The 17,360-nt window shown below is 46.7% G+C and overlaps 1 long non-coding RNA gene across 1 annotated transcript; it reads right to left on the bottom strand.

Moving 5' to 3' along the window:
* Positions 1-9,403: 9,403 nt before the first annotated feature.
* LOC144941910 (uncharacterized) lies at positions 9,404-12,437 on the bottom strand. Its single transcript, XR_013639289.1, has 3 exons — positions 12,337-12,437; positions 10,652-10,754; positions 9,404-9,442 (listed from the first exon to the last, which is right to left on the bottom strand). It is a non-coding gene; the product is annotated as an uncharacterized LOC144941910 (long non-coding RNA).
* Between the last annotated feature and the right edge of the window lie 4,923 nt (positions 12,438-17,360).

Raw genomic sequence — 17,360 nt, 5'->3', positions numbered from 1 at the left:
CACGACGTTTCGATCGCAACACAAGCGTTCGTCATCAGTTTGTCGTCCTTCCCCCGCACCTCCGATTAGCACAGGTGGCTACGTACGGTGCGAAAGAAGTTCTACATATAAACGTAGGATATGGCTCAAACAAATGGAATCTGATTTCGAAGCTAAACATTGAACAATAGCAGATAGGCCCTTAAAGAAGCTTGTAGAGAGATGTGCTGGGAATAGCATTGAGAAACACAGGAAGAAGAACGCATGGGCAGGAGATGCTATTGCGAGGGGTTACGATGTCTGTTGGACGAGACTGGTCATGCCATGCCAGCCGAAGGCGAGAACGCGTCAGAGATAATATCTAAAGAGCAGGAGCAGAGGGAGGATGGGGCATCGCAGGACTGTGAGTGATGGCTGCGACGTGGGGTAACTTCATCCAGCAGTGGATAGAACACGGCTAGCAATGATTACAGCGGCATAGAAAAAAACGAGAACATTTTTTTCAAAAATCCAATTCAGCTTAGTGCTAATAATAAGTGTTGCTATAATTGGCACATTTTTACCATAATTTGGCATGCTTAACAAAATGTATCGCATTAAATTGGATTCACAAAATGCATCACGAAATATATTACGCGTTTGAATGAAGGCGAGAACATGAACAAAAGCCGTCGCCGCGGTCCAAAGTTTGCTCCGCACTGCAATGGGCCTTCATCAGATCTCGGAAGCTCAGCAGGGCGCAGCCTGGACAATGGAGGCTTGGGCGGCCACCAGGCACAGAGCACGTGGCTCTAGGCTGTTGCGAGGATGCGTTGTGGGCACAAGGCGGCAGTACGTCAAATGCATCGTCGTACTGCACTATGCACCCACATCTATGCTCTCCGGCTTCACCAACCCGCACTGACCAGCGTGGTGAAGTATGGTCAAATAACGCGTCACGATCAGCACGGCGTACGGAGGCCCCTCATCAACGAGTGCATTGACAACGAGCGCTGCGCCGTATGTACGCGCTACAATTCGATGATAATGATGATATACAACTTTTTGCATGTGGAGTCCAATATTGTTAACGTTAGCAAGACGCAAAATGTGGTATATTCCCTCGTAAGTGCTGGTATGCATGGCCAAGAGTCAATACTGCTTCATTATTAATAAAACATCATTATTGCCGGGGTGGTTTTTTTGACAATTGACTGACAGGTCAGTCCATGGTCAGCACAAGTTACACTAAAAAAACATTGCTTATTGGATTTCCAGGATTTCTTAAATGCACGCATTGGCACCGACTGTATACAAAACCCGTACTATTGCTTAAAATAACAATCACGTACACGAGTACAGATGCGTGCGCATATACCAACACTGCACGTGAGACAATCGACTGCTGGATGATCGCCTCGTCATGCCGTGCGGGTCGTTGATGATTGCATTTATCGGACTATGCTTCACCACGCTGATCAGTGCGGGTTGTTTGTGAAGGTGGAGGGCGAAATACAGAGCCACCATCGATTTTGTTTTGCTGCACTGCTGTCTGCCGTAGCTCCGATTAGCACGGCTGGTTATGTACGGTGTGAAAGAAGTTCAACATACATGCCTTAGGAAGCCACTGGAACCATGCACTTTCAAATCATGTCAATTGAAAACTAACTTCTTAAGAACTGCTTTTTTGTGTTTAGTTTATTGTCCTTCTCCTGCACCTCCGATTAGCACGGGTGGCTATGTACGGTGTGAAAGAAGTTCAACATACGTACATGCACACAGCATTTACAGCATCCATGCATTGTGCATGGCGGTGACCCATTGAAGCACAGTCCAGGCGAAAACAAATCTGAAACTGATTGGCATACATTATTATCAAAGCGTATTTTTTTTGCATGTTTGACCACAAGTATGTATGATCAATGCACACTGGATGCCTTGAAATAGGTGTATTTTTTCTTACATCTTAACACCTCCTGTATTATTGCCAAACCGTATTTTCTTCTTCTTTTAGTCATCTTAATACTGGTAAAACATAACATACAGGCTCCGTAGCTCTCACTTAATGCTAACATTATATACACTTTGTAAGATTGCACGAATGCAAAAAAACAAGCCAGACCCATGTGGCCAGCGTACATGGTGCACGTGACAACTGTGGGAATATATATTTGTTTTTTTTGCACAGATTCTTTGGTGATAGTCCGTGCGACCCCCATTCCTGAACTTGCACTGATATATACCTTTCGGGGTTGGGGGTTAGAGTTGACTTGTGGGCCAACAGGAAAAGAGGAAGGCAGGGGGGGGTGTTGTGGAAGGGGAGACGTTGGGAGGGAGGGGGGGTTGGCAGGGGAAGATATGCCCAGGCTCTTTGTTTCTCAGCGAAAAAAATAAGGAAATTATATATAACGCGCCCGGCAAAAAAAACTTCATTTGTAAAAAAAAAGCGTGGGCTGACAGCGTTGTGCGCTGCATGGACGTGCGTGCGTGCGTGTGTTCAGGGCAAAGATCCCCCGGTGTAGCCTCAACAGAATGTTGGGGCAAGTGCTGTTAGTGAGACACGACGAAGGGCGGTCTGGTACACGAGTTGGTGTGTGGTCATCACCGCGCCCGGTCACCCTTGCTTCCCAGATGAGATGTTTACACATTACACCAGGTACCCATTTAAGGCTGAGTCGAGCTAGCGGAGGCCCAGGACTGCTTCAGATAATAATTCGTCATTGGTGTTGGCCGTGAGCGGGATTGGACCCGTGTCGCCGGGTTCGTAGCTCAACACGCTAACTGCTGCGCCACCGCTCCCCAACATGCGTGTGTGCGAGTGCACACACACACACACGCGTGAAAGCATGTTAACAATCGTGCACTACTGTCGAAAGATTAAAGTCAAAGTCAAAATGATCAGGCACTGCTCATCTCCTGTTTACAGCCCCGGGCGAGTGGTGGAAATTCTACATTCTTATGGCAGGGGTGAGTGGGTAAATAGGCCAAGTTTATGCACGATTGGTAATGTTTCAATCGCATTGTTGAAAGATAATAAATCATATTTACGTTCTTGACTTAATGCTTTTGTGACTGCAGGAATTCGTATTCTTTGGGTCTTTCGGTGAAACCACGTAGATAGAAAAATAAGAAAAATTATAATCTATTTATATTATGAAATAATATATTTTTTTTATAATTTTATTATTGGGGAGCGGTGGCGCAGCGGTTAGCGTGAATAATATTTTTAAAATTATTTTTATTATTTTTACATCTACGTGGCTTTACCGAAAGACCCACAGAATATATTCACGTTAATATTTATAATTGTTATCGCCATTGTTTTATTTTATCATGCACAATCCACAGCTTGGTCCTCAATATGTAGTTTCAATATTAGCGGCGAGCACTTGGGATTATATTCAGTTTTACTTTCTTACGACTTGCGGTGGTTGGGAATTCAGTGTCACCGTCAAACACACAGAACAGCAAGTAAACGCAACGCTATAAACACTGCTATCAAAATATGCAAACCTGCCATGCGTACGACAGCGTCAGTCTGATGACTAAATAAATAAGGGAATTAAAAAAAAAGTACTCTCGTTGCCACTCATTTAAGCGACACTTAAATAAGTTGCAAAACAAAAATATAATCGTGACATCTTCTTGGTTCTTTCGGTAAAGTCACGTAGAATGAAAATAATAAAATAATAAAAATGAAACATAATAAAGTAAATTAAAATTATTTTATTAAATAAATAAAAAATATTTTATTACGCTTTATTATTATTTTATTAGTTCCATTCTACGTGGAAATTATAAAATAAAAAAATAAATTACAATTATCTTATTAAATACATTTAAATTATTTTATTATGCTTTATTTATTTTATTTTATTATTTCCATTCTACGTGACTTTACCGAAAGAACCAAGAAGATGAATCCCTGCAGTCACGAAAGCTTTAAATCGAAAAATAATCGTGACAGTTAAGGGCCGCGTAAAATCAGACGCGCCGCTCTCGTGGCCTCCTGCGGTGAACGACCCCCCCCTCGCTCCCTCCCCGCGCCCCCCGCGCAATAACTCATCCCCGGTCCCACGTGCAGACCCTGCGCGAACCTCTCCCCGCGTGAACCCATCTCGCCCGTGGACGCGGGGCGTCGAGCGTGGCACGCCAATTCCGCCGTGTGCCACCTCCGCCGCCGCGCAATGACAGTCGCGCGGCACAGCCAACGTGTCACATCGCCCGAGACATTCATCATTCCCCCTGGATGCCCCCCCCCCAACCCCCCGTGCCATGTCGACAGCGCCCCCTCCCCCTACCCCAAACCAACCTAGCCGCCAACCCTAACCTCCCTTCCACCCATCCGCCCTTGCACCCCCCCCCGCCCATCCCCCCGTCATTCCGCGAGCCCCCCCGCGTGCTCCATCGCCTGCCCTGTCGGCCCGTTTTTGTTAACAAGCCCTCTGTTCTGTCGCTTTGCCGCGCGATCGCTTGTTATCGGAGAGACAGGGCTTGTCACGGCCGTGACCACGAAGCCCACCACCCCGACCTGACGTCGGCCGGCACACTCTTCGCCGCACGCCCTCCTCCTCCGTCGCCTCCGACGCATCCCGAGGCACGGGATTCCTCGATAAACGATCAACGGCGGCGGCGCTGAGCTTGCAACGAGAACGCGCGCGCCGCACACAACGCGGTGCGGTCACGCGCACGGAGCCGAGGTGGTCCAGCGCACTCGAAACCAATTCACGACGCCGGGAGACGCTAGGAACGGGAGCTCTGCTTGCATTTGCCGTTGGCCCGTAACACTCCGCAAACAATCCGGAATGAGTTTGGATTTTTTTGTTAAGTCGAAGGTGATTTCCTGCTCAAGTGAGTGCTGGGTCTATTCGTAGGACAAACCGCTGTTGACTTACCTACAAAGCGGTCCGAATTTGTTCTGTTCCCGGAGAGATGATGGGCTTAGGCAACCCATAACCAGGGCTTGAACCTTCCACCTCGTACTGTGCATCAAGCCACTCGTTCTCCTGCGGAGCCACCTCAGTTGAAATACAATATTGATTATATGTATACAATTAACAGGGCCACATAGTTTAGATAAAGTGCCCTTACCAACAACGTCTGGGTAACCAGTAGCATTTGTTTAACAAGCCCGACTCTGCTGATGAGACCCCGAAAGTCGAAGTTATCCCAGAGTTTGCTTGCTTCAACAAATGCTGCCGGGTAATGTTGGTCTGGAAAGCCAATGGGCACGTTCTGTTCACGTGACAACCCTTACTAGTTGGCTGTGTCGGGTGGTGGCGGGTTTTAACGACACATTTATATATTTACGCGATCTAACCCCCCCAAAAAAAAACTATTATGCATGATATTGGTCGCGACAGTCCTACGTGTTAAACCAAACTAATAGGCTGTTTGAATAAACCTATTTCATGCATATGTGCAGCCACGGCGCAGAATTATGCTTATATATGCTTTAAATGTTGAAGGTAACATTTCCATTTATGAATTACGATAAATGAATAAATTTAGATATTTTTTCCCGATGAAAAGATTAATCAAGCTTTCACGTGACATGCTAATTTTGCCGGGTTTTTTTGGAACTCCATTTAATTCACCAAAGCAGCAATTTATGTTAATCATAATGCGCACATAGAGAGCGCAGCGTACGTAATTATGATGCATTTTTCACTGAAACTCAACAAAGATGGCCTCGAGAGTGTAAGTGGCATGGTTTGGGCAGATGTAGGTCAGCGATAAGCATTGCGTGCAACAGCCATTAACATTTAAAATAAATACTTTTACACGCGTTCAAAATGTTTAATCGCAGCGACGTGACGCTACTCAACATACAGCCACAAACCATCTCACGCAACAGATGCCATTTTTGTGAAAAGTATTCAAAACAATTAAGGGCGATCGTAGCCCGTAATAGGAATGTGGAATTACCACCACTGTCCGATGGGGATGAGCACTGCCCAATTGTCATCTGAGCAGAGAGGCACTTTCGCCGCTCTCGTGTTTGCGATGTCCGCCAATGTTTTTTTTTTCAAGTGCATCTCGTTCGTGATCTCTGACCGCCATCTCTCAATCACGGACTCTCTATCAATGCACCTTCTCCTCCCCGTCCCAGCCCGTGCCCTCCCCCCATCCTCGGTGACCTTCCGACCCCGTGCTGCCCTAGCTCCGCGGGTCGTGATGGAGGTGATGGGTGCGATGGGGATGGGTGGGGGAGGGGTGGTGGGGGGTAGTATGGGGGGGGGCGGAACAGGTGGAGGGGCCAGCGACGCGGACGCCTCCCACGGGGTGAAGCGCTCTCCGACTCATCCATCTTCCGGCGCTAACCTCCTGCAGAATTTAAAACAGCCGGGTGCAAAACAAACAGCGGATACCCCCCCCCCCCTGCTCCCCCCTCCTCCTCCTCCCGCCCGCCACCACCACGCAAAGGCAGGCGACGGCTCCAAAACGGCCACGGTCTCCCGCGTGTGTGGGTGGCGTTGGGCGGGGGGAAGAACGCTGAATCATTTTGGGGGGAGCTGACCGTGGGAGCGATGTCACCTTTGAGGGGGGGGGGCAGTCCCGTCAATTCATACCCAAGTAGCGTCATTAATCATCGAGAAAGCGTGCAGGGGGTACACGCGCACAGAGCAAGCTCAATGTTAAAAGGTGACCCGTGCCGACCGAAAGCTTGTCTCGACAATTACGCCGTTGAATAATACTTACGGCTTGGCGATTTGAACATTCTGTACGGAAATAGATTAAATGTAAATCGTCACGATAAAATGATGTGAATGTAAGGGGGTTAGACGCGTGCGTGCGTGCGTGCTGAGATGGCTCCTTCTTCTCCTCTGCTGCATTGATTCGACCGTATAAAGTGAAATGATAATTTCAAGCCCTTTGTCAATCCAATGCTGCTTTATAGCCTCCCCATGCCGTGTTGGTTTATGGGGGTTATTTGGCCATACCTCACCATGCTGGTCAATGCGGACTTAAGTTTCAAAGTTTATTTTGTTTAGCAAGTGAGAACTCAAGAGACCGGGATGAGTTTAATCGTTAATAGTTGCTGAAGGAAGATCAAGGGTCTGTTTAGATATACCGAGCCGTTGATGATAACCGCAGGCAGGAATCGAACTCGGGACACCAGGTTCACAGTGCAGTGCGCTAACCGCTGCACCACCGCCCCATCACCATTGTAATGATATGCGATAATAACATAAGCAATGTACTGCTGGATGAAGGATACCCTATGCTAGGTCTGTCATGAGATTTGTTCATATCGACTTGACCGCACTGGTGAGTGCAAGTTGGTGGAGAGGGAGCCAGAGACTGGTTCAGATGTCACTTGCCACTGATGTTCACCGTGGCCAAGTATTTAACTCAAGTCGCCAGGTTCAGTGCTAACCACTTTGCCATCACTCCCCCCATTGTAATGATAAAAAATAATAAAAGTGTCATCCTCATTATTATTATACAGATTTTATGTTTTCAAAAATGAACAACTTCTGCTATTGTTTTTTTTATTATAAGTGTATATTTGACACACGACTGAAAATAATATAATTTCAAAGCGGCAATGGAAAGATTTGTTTTCAATGAGTGTACAATATTAAATATGTAGGAAGATTTACGAATGTTTTAGGAATAAGTGCGAATAAAAATAATTACCACAGCAGCTATAAACGTCCGCACGGCAATAAAAAAAATATGTAAGTTATATTCGGACAACTATTGGCAAATGTCAATTTAGTTAATGGAAATCAATGAAATGTATATTTTAGTCTGGTATTAGCCAATTTAAAATAAGGCAGCTAGGAACATGTCATTTCTGCAAAGAAAAAAATAATTACAAAACCTGAGTCAAATTGAATTAGGACTGATTAAAGGTCCACATGCATTAAACAGTAGCAGCGACATTTTTACTTTCCATATTTAATCAACTTTTCTTCTGTTTCAAAATAAATAAAATAAATAATACATTTACCAGTACGTTAAGAAAATAATCGCTTCGCCTATCGAAAAGGACCACAATATCCAGAAGCTGCGAAATAACCAATTGAAACTTTGACTTCTGAAAGAGCAGTGGGGAGTCAGGAAGCCTTGAGCAGCTGTTAATGTGAAACTCCAAGGTCGGCAATAACATATTTTTGCGCAAAGGAATAGAAGGGAAGGAAGGTGGCAGAGAGAGAGAGAGCGAGCGAGCAAGAACGAGGGGATGGTAATTTCGTTTTGATTAATGTCGTCGGACGCTTCCACTGACAAGGTTAACGCTCGCTCGCTTTTCTGGGGAAATATGCAGAGTGTGGTGATGGCATCTGACAAAATCACTTAAACATCTCCAGCAAACACATCAGATTCAGACAGGGCCTACGCCGGAGAGCGACCGCGAGCGCGTGGCGCACGCACAGAGCCCGGCTCGAGCAGAGGAGGGAAAGATTGATGGCACGGAGGGCTCCCACACTCCCTTATCGCACGGTATTTTGTTGCCCTTGTTTTATTTCACGTTGTTTCTCTCCGTGGCGATGTGTGAAAGTCGAAGGAAACGTTCCCGGCGATGTCAGTTGATCGCGGGACGACAATCGGCCCGTTTCAACCCCCGTGGTCGCTAATTGCAAACCAAACGCGATTCATGATAACGGACAAGCGTCGCGTCGGAGGGGAAAACGACAGCTTTTGTTAACGCTGGATAAAACCAGGCATGCGGCGACGGACGCGTCGCCGACGATCTTCTTTCAGATGTCAAAAAAACTCAGAAAAAACACGTATATATGTAAAAAAAAAAGCACGACAACTAAATAAATAAATAAGAAGGCAGGCACGCGCAAAAATCCACGAACGCGCCGTCAAATTAATACGATGGCAACGGCGACGCGGTGCCATGTCGCGTCATTTGTCAATGCTTCAAGCGGCGGTTACAGCCGGGATGGCTGGCACGGTGGGACTTTATGGAAACCGCTGATAAATAAATCAGCAAGCGGGCGGGCGAGCGGGGCCGAGCGCTTCGCAAAAACAGAGACGACGGGAATATGGGAGGACGCGGCGGCGGCGGCGAAAATCAACAGAGTGACGCGTCTTGACCGGGGGCTGTGTGGTCCCCGGCGAGCGTGCGGTGGTCCCGGCGAAGGGCTGCGCCGTGCCGCCACGTCTCCGCACCGCAATGCTAACGCGCCTGACGAGCGCCGGAGACTCGTCGGTGATGTCCCGCGGAGAAACCGCGATGGCACCGACTTGCGCCGACGGCAGCGGCGGCGCAAAGTGGCCAGGAGGCCGCGGTCGCGAACGAGATGTGAACTGCCTCACCTGGTATGCAGGAGGACGTGGGTTTCATGCCGACCCTGAAGCGTGCTGTACAGTTGGAGTTTGCGTGTTCTCCCCGTAGTTCCGTGGCTTTTTCTCCGGGTCCTCCAGTTGCTTTCAATTTCCACGTGATAAGCCACTTTCTCTGAGCTATCATTTGTGATAGCCAGGTCGCTTCTGAAAAAGAGTCATGTCGCTCGGTGGGCCTTACCTGGTAAAATAAAATAAAAATAGTTTATAGAACTCGTGGCATTAACGCCGCGACTCTTGTACCTACGCTCAGGCCCATCGATAGAAACTTGGGGTCCCGGAAAATAATATTGACTGGAGGCCCACGTGCATTCTTTACATCGCTCGTCGCCATCTTTAGCATGCATTCATCATCCTTGCATTCACTTTCCATCACGTAAATTTCGCGTGTCGCCATCAATTTAATTAATATCTTTTTGAGAGCAGTTCCGGGAGATTCCGGTTCCATGTTATTGACGCTGACGATAGATTTACTCACAGAACTATCAAGTCAATTTAAACGGATTTACTTGTAACTTTTGGGGGGCCCCTGATTATTAGGCCCCAGGATAGTTCTACCCCTATCTAGCCCCCCCCCCAACCCCCACCTCTCATCAGATGCGTTGTAATTTTTTTTATCTCTCTAATCCCTCTGCAAAAAGATCAATAACAAAAAATTATCTCCATTTTCCCTGATCATAGAACCCCACCCCCCATATTGCACACTGCCACACATACAAACTCTATTGTGATATTATAATGTTTTTTCCCCCATAAAACAAGCTACAATGGGGACCGTAGAATGCATCTTACGTTTTAAACACAGTTAATTTACGAATCCAACATTTTCGCCGCGTTTCTTTTTAATGATTTTTTTTTCATGTCAGAGGCACGCTCGTCATACTGCTGGCAGAAGAAAGCGGAATGTATCTAAAATATATATTTACAAATATGAAGAAGAGGAAATCTAACGGTGACCTTCCACAACAGCACGACAGGGCCCCGTGTGTGACACCGGCCAAGGTGGACTTCGTCCGAGTCCTGCTGCGTTGGTCTTTACCAAAATGTCACCAAAGGGACAAACCATCTCGTGACCTTTTCACGATTCGAATGGAGAGGACAAAGCTCTCTGGGCGCTTTGTCAGTTGCTCTGCCACGATCTGACTGCTTTGCAAATGTGTGGACAATAACACGTTGCTGCTCTGTGGCCAGCTAGCAAGCGTCTGATTTTAATGACCTGTGCTGTTGTGTTATAGTCTACGTTTCAGTGTCGTGCTCACAGCTAGAAACCAATGTCAGGTTCGTATGTACACGTGGCGTGTGTACGCGCGAGTGTACACGTGGCGTGTGTACGCGCGTCTGTGAATGGTGCGGAGGGGTAGTGTAGTGGTTAGCGCGCTGCGATACGAACCCGGCGACCCGAGTTCAATTCCTGCTCATGGCCAAGGGCAGTGACGATTTTCGGAACTGGTTCTGGGGGCCTCCCCTAGGTCGACTCAGCTTTAAATGAGTACCTGGTGTGGTGTGAAAATGACAACATTGGGAGAGACAAAGACGGCCGGGTGTGTTGCTAGCCACTCACCCTTTCGTGTGCCATGTCGGCCATAATAGGTCCTCGCTTACAGCACTTGCCCCAATCATGTTAAAGGCTATAACGGGGAATCTATGTCTTTGTGTATGTGCGCGAATGTTCCCATTTAGTAACAAACATTAATACAATCTCATCTTGCGGTTGCTGAATCAATGTAAGTGAATAGCAGAGGTAATACTATCATACTGGACACAAGTGTAATACACATCACGTTGGTATGGTATTACAATCTCAAACAAAAGTTGCTATTTTAATTGTCTAATTGTTATTACTCGTGTTGTACATGACAAAACAGGACAACTTAATTGTCCAATACCAGTTTATTATGAAGACTTGCGTGCTAACTTGATGTTAATTTCAAGATGTTAATTTTAAGAACTTGCATGTGAGGCTTGCTTAGGTTTATTTACAATTGTAACGTTTTTTTTTCCGTGCACATTTTGCGTCAATTTTTTGTTCCTGCATTTGCCTTCTAAAAGAGTCATGATATGCAATGGCATTAAGACACTTTGCAAATTGTTGTTTTTTGTTGTTGATGTGGTTACCCAGGATCCCCTTAAATAAAAGTTTAAAACTTTTCAATTTAAAGCTTTCGTGACTGCAGGGATTCATATTATTTGTTCTTTCGGTAAAGTCACGAAGGGAAATGATAAAAAAATAAACAATAAAATACTCACGACGTTTCGATTGCAACAAAAGCAATCATCATCAGGTGTGAAACCCAGAGCAAGAACATTTCTTGAAAATTGTATTGTTGTATCGTTTCCCTTCTACGTGACGTTACCGAAAGAACCAAGAATACAACTGTTGGTCTCATTGGCTTTTCACCTGGAAGAACAAAACGGTTTCTGACTCAGTGACTGATTCATTGGGCTCATGACCTACGCATGTCAAAAAGAGATCCTCAACATTACCAAGTGAGTTGCCAGTCCCACAGTCTCTTTCCCAGCGAGGACATTTCATTCCAAGGGGGTGAGGGCGTTCTCGTGTATTTGTGTATGTGGAACTTCTTTCGCACTATGCATAACCGTTCGTGCTTATCGCGGCTGCACCCTGGGGCTCGATGGAATATACAGGGGTTGCTTGGGAGAGAAAACATCCTGGAAGTGCCCTGAGTTCTCAGGAACTGTGCCATGAAAGGGTTATAAATGAGAAAATTTAAACATTTTTTTGTCTAAATAAAACCTGCGATTCATATTGATGTTGTTCATGAACTTGTACTTGGGGAGGGGGAGGGGTGGGGAATTAATTTTCACAAGAGTGGTGAAGCATGGTCAAACAATGACTGACATGACTTAGGGAAATCCGCCTTCGTCCAGCAGTAGATTGACAACAGGGCTGAAAATAATAATTAGTATTATACCAGAATTTACAATGCCGTGAAAACATCACCATCAGATGGGCGATGACCACCAAAATTGTCAGTTCACGGAGAGAGCTTTACAGTCCGACTCAATGCAGGAAAGGAAAATGAGCGACCCGCCCATCAGCACACCCGCACGCACCTCGTGAAAGACCCAACGTAGAAGCTCCCTCGGTTTGATCTTCCACGAAGCTCGTGGTCCACCCTAAACCGCATCCACTGCACAAGCCATGGCAGATGCGGACACCTGATGCACAAATGGGAAATAAAAAAAACTCTCCAGTGTGTGACTGTGGTCCTCCAGAACGGACCGTACAAAACATAATGCCCCGATCCACAAATACGAAGGAGACATCACAGCGATACCACTCCACGAGCTCCTGACGCGGTCATCTGTGGCTCGGCCACCTGGACGAGAAATCGTAGCTGATGCTCTGCGTCTACATCAGCCGTACGAAAGAAGAATCAGCACGCCCGCACGTGTCTTCTATGAATGTCCTGCGTGCTGTCCACGCCAAGACTAGGTGAGGATATCCACAAAGGGGGGAGCAGGCGCGGGGTGGGTGGGGAGGGGGTGAAGTGGGATGGCACCGCTGCCCGCTTATCCACTCCAAAAACAAAAAAGCGCAAGCGTCGCAGCAGAGAGAGAGAGAGTCGCAGCGGGGGTTTAGAGCGGTCGCCGACTGAGCCCAATGGGACACGGGACAAGGGAGCCGAATCGGGCATCGCGGGGCGGCGTAGCGAGCCTCGGCTGTGCCCAGCAAGCGGGCAGAGATGAGCGGCTCTCTTCTTGGTTCTTTCGGGAAAGTCACGTAGAAGGGAAGTGATCAAATAATAAAAAGAAAACGTAAAAAAATATTATTTCATTTCATTAAAAGATATTATATTATTTTGTTATTTTATTATTTTATTTTATTATGTTTTATTTTTATTATTGTATTACTTCCCTTCTACGTGACTTTACCGAAAGAACCAAGAAGATGAATCCCTGCGGTCACGAAAGCTTTAAATCGAAAAAAAATGTAGCAGCTCTGTTCACCGTCTCCCCCCTCGAGATTCGTGCTCAGCATCGGGGTGGCAGCGGTTACGAGCTGCAGCAGCAGCAGCAGCAGCGGAGGCCTGTGTACACGCGGTAGGGGGGGGGGGACGATTCAAAATTGGCGTGCTCATGATGAACCTCTCTCTCTCTCGTGTGGGTCTGTGCGTGCCCACTGATGTTGGATCGTCACGTCAAGGAAGGCTTTACTTTGTTGTGCTTTTTTTTTTGTCCTCGAGTAGAGATTCCGACACCCACTCACTCACCTCGGCCCTCACTCGCCAACCCACCAACAGCCCATCCCAGTTATTCACACGTTCAGGCGATATAGATAGACTGCTTACACAGCGGACCTGGTAATTCAACACTAATTTAAAGGCTTCGCGATGCCTGTTACAGATGTGCCCGTGAGATGCACGCGCGTATACACCGTCTGAGGAAAATGGCAGGTGCAAAGTGGGTTTTGTGTCCTTTCTCATTACTTGCTGTGTCCAGAGGTTTCATCCAAGCAAGACGCTGTACAACGGCGAGGACTTCGCCGCGATTGACTCCGCATCAAGTGCGAGCATCCGTGGTCCACGCATTGACGGGGGATGAAATCAACTCGGCGTCAGTGTTTCAAGCGTCAGGTCAGAATTCAAACGAGACCCATCTGTCGCTTATGTCCAGTGGCATTCGAAACACGAGCCCCTGGCCGTGCATTGAGCGAATTTGCCCGCTCGCTGCAGAAGTTCCTCGTTTCAGCCCAAGGGGCCTCTCTGGTTAATACCGAGGCCGTTTACCGACCACGGGGATGCGGTGGCGTCATTCGATGAGGAGTAGGCCGTGCGTCATGGTCCACATTGACAACGACAAAATAAAAGTTACTTGCAGATTACTTAAATTCGTAAAACTACATGGAGAATTACACCCCCCCCAGACCCACTTGCACACTATACTTGTTATGAGCAGGGCACAAATACCAAAATTCCATATTCTTAATATTCTTAACGATATTATGAAGAAGAAAAAGCATGCATCTCTAACAATGCATCATATGTTTCACCCAAGGAAAATGTACCGAGCCTCAAGATCGTTTTTGGGAGAACTCTCTGTTTGTGATGTTTGGCCAATTCCTCTTTGCCGAATGTGTGTAGGAGACAAAACGATAGTGTGCAGTGAAAACTAGAGATGTAACGATTGATTCATCGATTAAAATGTATTCTCACAAGTCGTGATCCACGTGTAGAATTGCATGTGCACCCCTTTAATAATTATTTAAATTTATTTGTATATACCACGTTGTAATCAAAATAGGTCACGTGACCTCAACAGCCAATACAAACATGAGAATGTATCACATTGTGGTGCCTTGCAGTGAAATCAAATTCGATTGTAAAGGTGGCGAGAGCTTTCATTACAGGCTGCAGGGAAAACCGACATGTGTGTGGAAATGGCTGGATAGAGCAGCAGTGTGAAATCTTCGTGACACTTCGCCCCGCAGAGTAATGCGCGGATCCCAAAATAAAAGTTGCCTCTACAATCCAAGAAAACGCACTCGAACACAACGCGCATTGCAAAACTATCACAATCCCGCCCGTTAATATCGTCACGTTGGCCTTAGCTTTCATTCCGAGGCGATATTCCTGCGGAATTTTGAGACGAGAGAGAGAGAGAGAAAAAAAAACGGATATGTATTTGAAGGCTGACATGTGCTTATTACAAGTGTCATGATTTATTGCTTTGGCACTGCAATCAAGGATCTGACAGTGTGAACACTCAGTGCACACACCCCAAGTGAATAGGATGAACATTTTCACCAACTTGGGGGATAGAAAGCACGGAAAACTGACATTTTCCGAGAGAGAGAGGAAAAAAAAACTCGCTAAGTGGATATAAATATACATGGTATGCGTGCACACACAGCAGCATGCATGTGTGATTATTCATTTGTTATAATACATAAATTCCGGATATTTTACAATCTCGTGAATTCCTTGCAAATTTCCATGCGAGCTCACACATGCCGCGAAGCATATCCCCCCCCCCCCCAACTCTTACGCATCGCTTTAGAAATATCAACAAAATGTTTAATCGCCACACATTCGATAGCTTTAATCCACCTGAAACGCTAAATTGCCGAGCGCCGCCGCAAAACCTTTACAAAAATGGCCTTTCGCTGGCCAGCCCTGGTCTTCATACTCGTGGTGCTTTTTGCCGATCGCGAGGCACGGAAGACTGAAATGAGTTGTAGAAATAACTCTTGGAAGGAGCCATTGACGTAACCTTACTGCGTGACCAGTGCCCCCACCCCCCCCCCCCCCCCGTAACCCTCGCGTCGGCCCACAACTCCACACCGACGGTCCGTGTAGCATTCCCGTGAAATTGATAGTGTAATTAGTGAGCTTGCCCTAACCATGGTCATTACACTGAAACCGAAGCTTGCTCCCATATCCCAGACTGCTGTGCTGCCCCGGCCCAAATTAAAAACCGGGGTCAATTCGGACAGGCTTGGGGTATATGAGCCCCCCCCCCCCCCTGTCTTCGCCATCCTCTTGCTCCCCACCCACCCTCCAACCCCTGACCCCACTCTTAACCCCACTCATTCGAAGAGACCGGTACTAACGCTCGCCCGAGCCCCTCTTTAACCCCGAGGACACACCGCCTCACGAGGTCCACCTGCAGAATTTTCACGCAATTTGACGAATCAAGGTCGATGATGGTCGTGCGATCACAAACGTGAGCTGCCAGCGATTTTGCTCTGTCGGGAAGGAATTCTTCCGTGTCATTTAGCGGAAACACAAAACAACGTTGATAGAAACGTGTAAACACACGCAAACACAATGTGGAATTTGGCGAAAATATAATAGATTTGTGTAGAATTTTTAAATAACTAAACTATGATTCCTGAGGTTTTCCGCATGTTGTTTGGTCATTAAAATACCAATTGTAAACATCCTAGCCAAATTCAGCCGTGTTCTGGATGAACTTAATGACTAACAATTATGTAGGAAGTGACTAACAGTAGTATTATTTAAAACAAATGAAAAACATTTTCAAACTTAACAGATATGATTTTATACCGCATCTTTGGGGACGGTCCATTTCGCTTTTATTTGCAGTCAATTCACGACTGCATGAAGGCTTTAACTTAGGGGATGTAAATGATTGGGGGGGGTCGTTTGACCATACTTTACCACGCTGGTCATTGCGGGTTGCTGGACCCAGTGCGAGCTCAGACATCACTCGCCACTGGCGTTAGCCGTGCCAGTAATCGAACCCATGTCACCGGATTCTTAGCGCAGTGCGCAAACCACCATGGCTTTGAACTACTGCAACTGGTCATGTTATCGATTATAAAAAAAACAATTATCTTTTATGAAAGTCAATCTCATCAGGTACCAACCTGGAATACCAGTCTATCTATTTTACTTTTTTATAAACAAAAAAATTGCGCACCATGTAAACCCAACAAAATATATAAATATATGAATTCGACTCAGGGCTAATGTACAATTTACCTGCAATTTGATTGACTCTCGTGCACTGGGCGACCTTGCTACGGATAACACGATACTTCTATTTTAATCAAGGCGCAATCACGGGGGACCCCCAAAAGAAACGACAAATAATTTGCTTCCCACACAGCCTGTGTTCTCAGAGAGTGAGATGGGATGGGATGGGGGTGGTCGGAAACAAAAAATAAGGTCTGTATTTTCCCCGTGACTTAGTGCGACCCGTGACAAATGATAATGTAGAATCGATAAGTTGGGTGAGATACAAGGCTGAGGACTTTATGAAGGCGGGAGACGGATGGCTAGGCGCAGGCCCTCCCGTCGTAAACCCTCGCTTTCGCTTAACGCCCCGCGGAACGCGCTCGGCCCCCTCTCCCCCTCCCCCCTCCTGGGTGCGTGAAAATCGGGAAGGGGCTCAACTTGGCTCGGCGTTAATGACTTTCGTGAGAAACTGCACAGAACGACGAAACAGTTGGCCAAAGCCGCCTCGATCAGGGCCAACTTACAATGGGGTGCGCACCTTCACATCGGCAGACGACGCGAAACGAACGCCGTGTACGAATTTCGAGCAGTTTTTCAAACCAACAATGCGCAGGAATCCGCAATTAGCCATCGTAAGTGCATGTTGCATATGTA

The sequence above is a fragment of the Lampetra fluviatilis genome, chromosome 25 (genome assembly GCF_964198595.1).
Source record: "Lampetra fluviatilis chromosome 25, kcLamFluv1.1, whole genome shotgun sequence".
Classification (NCBI taxonomy): Eukaryota; Metazoa; Chordata; class Hyperoartia; order Petromyzontiformes; family Petromyzontidae; genus Lampetra; species Lampetra fluviatilis.
The sequence above is the reverse complement of the archived record's forward strand: the minus strand, read 5'-3'. Positions and strand labels throughout refer to the sequence as shown.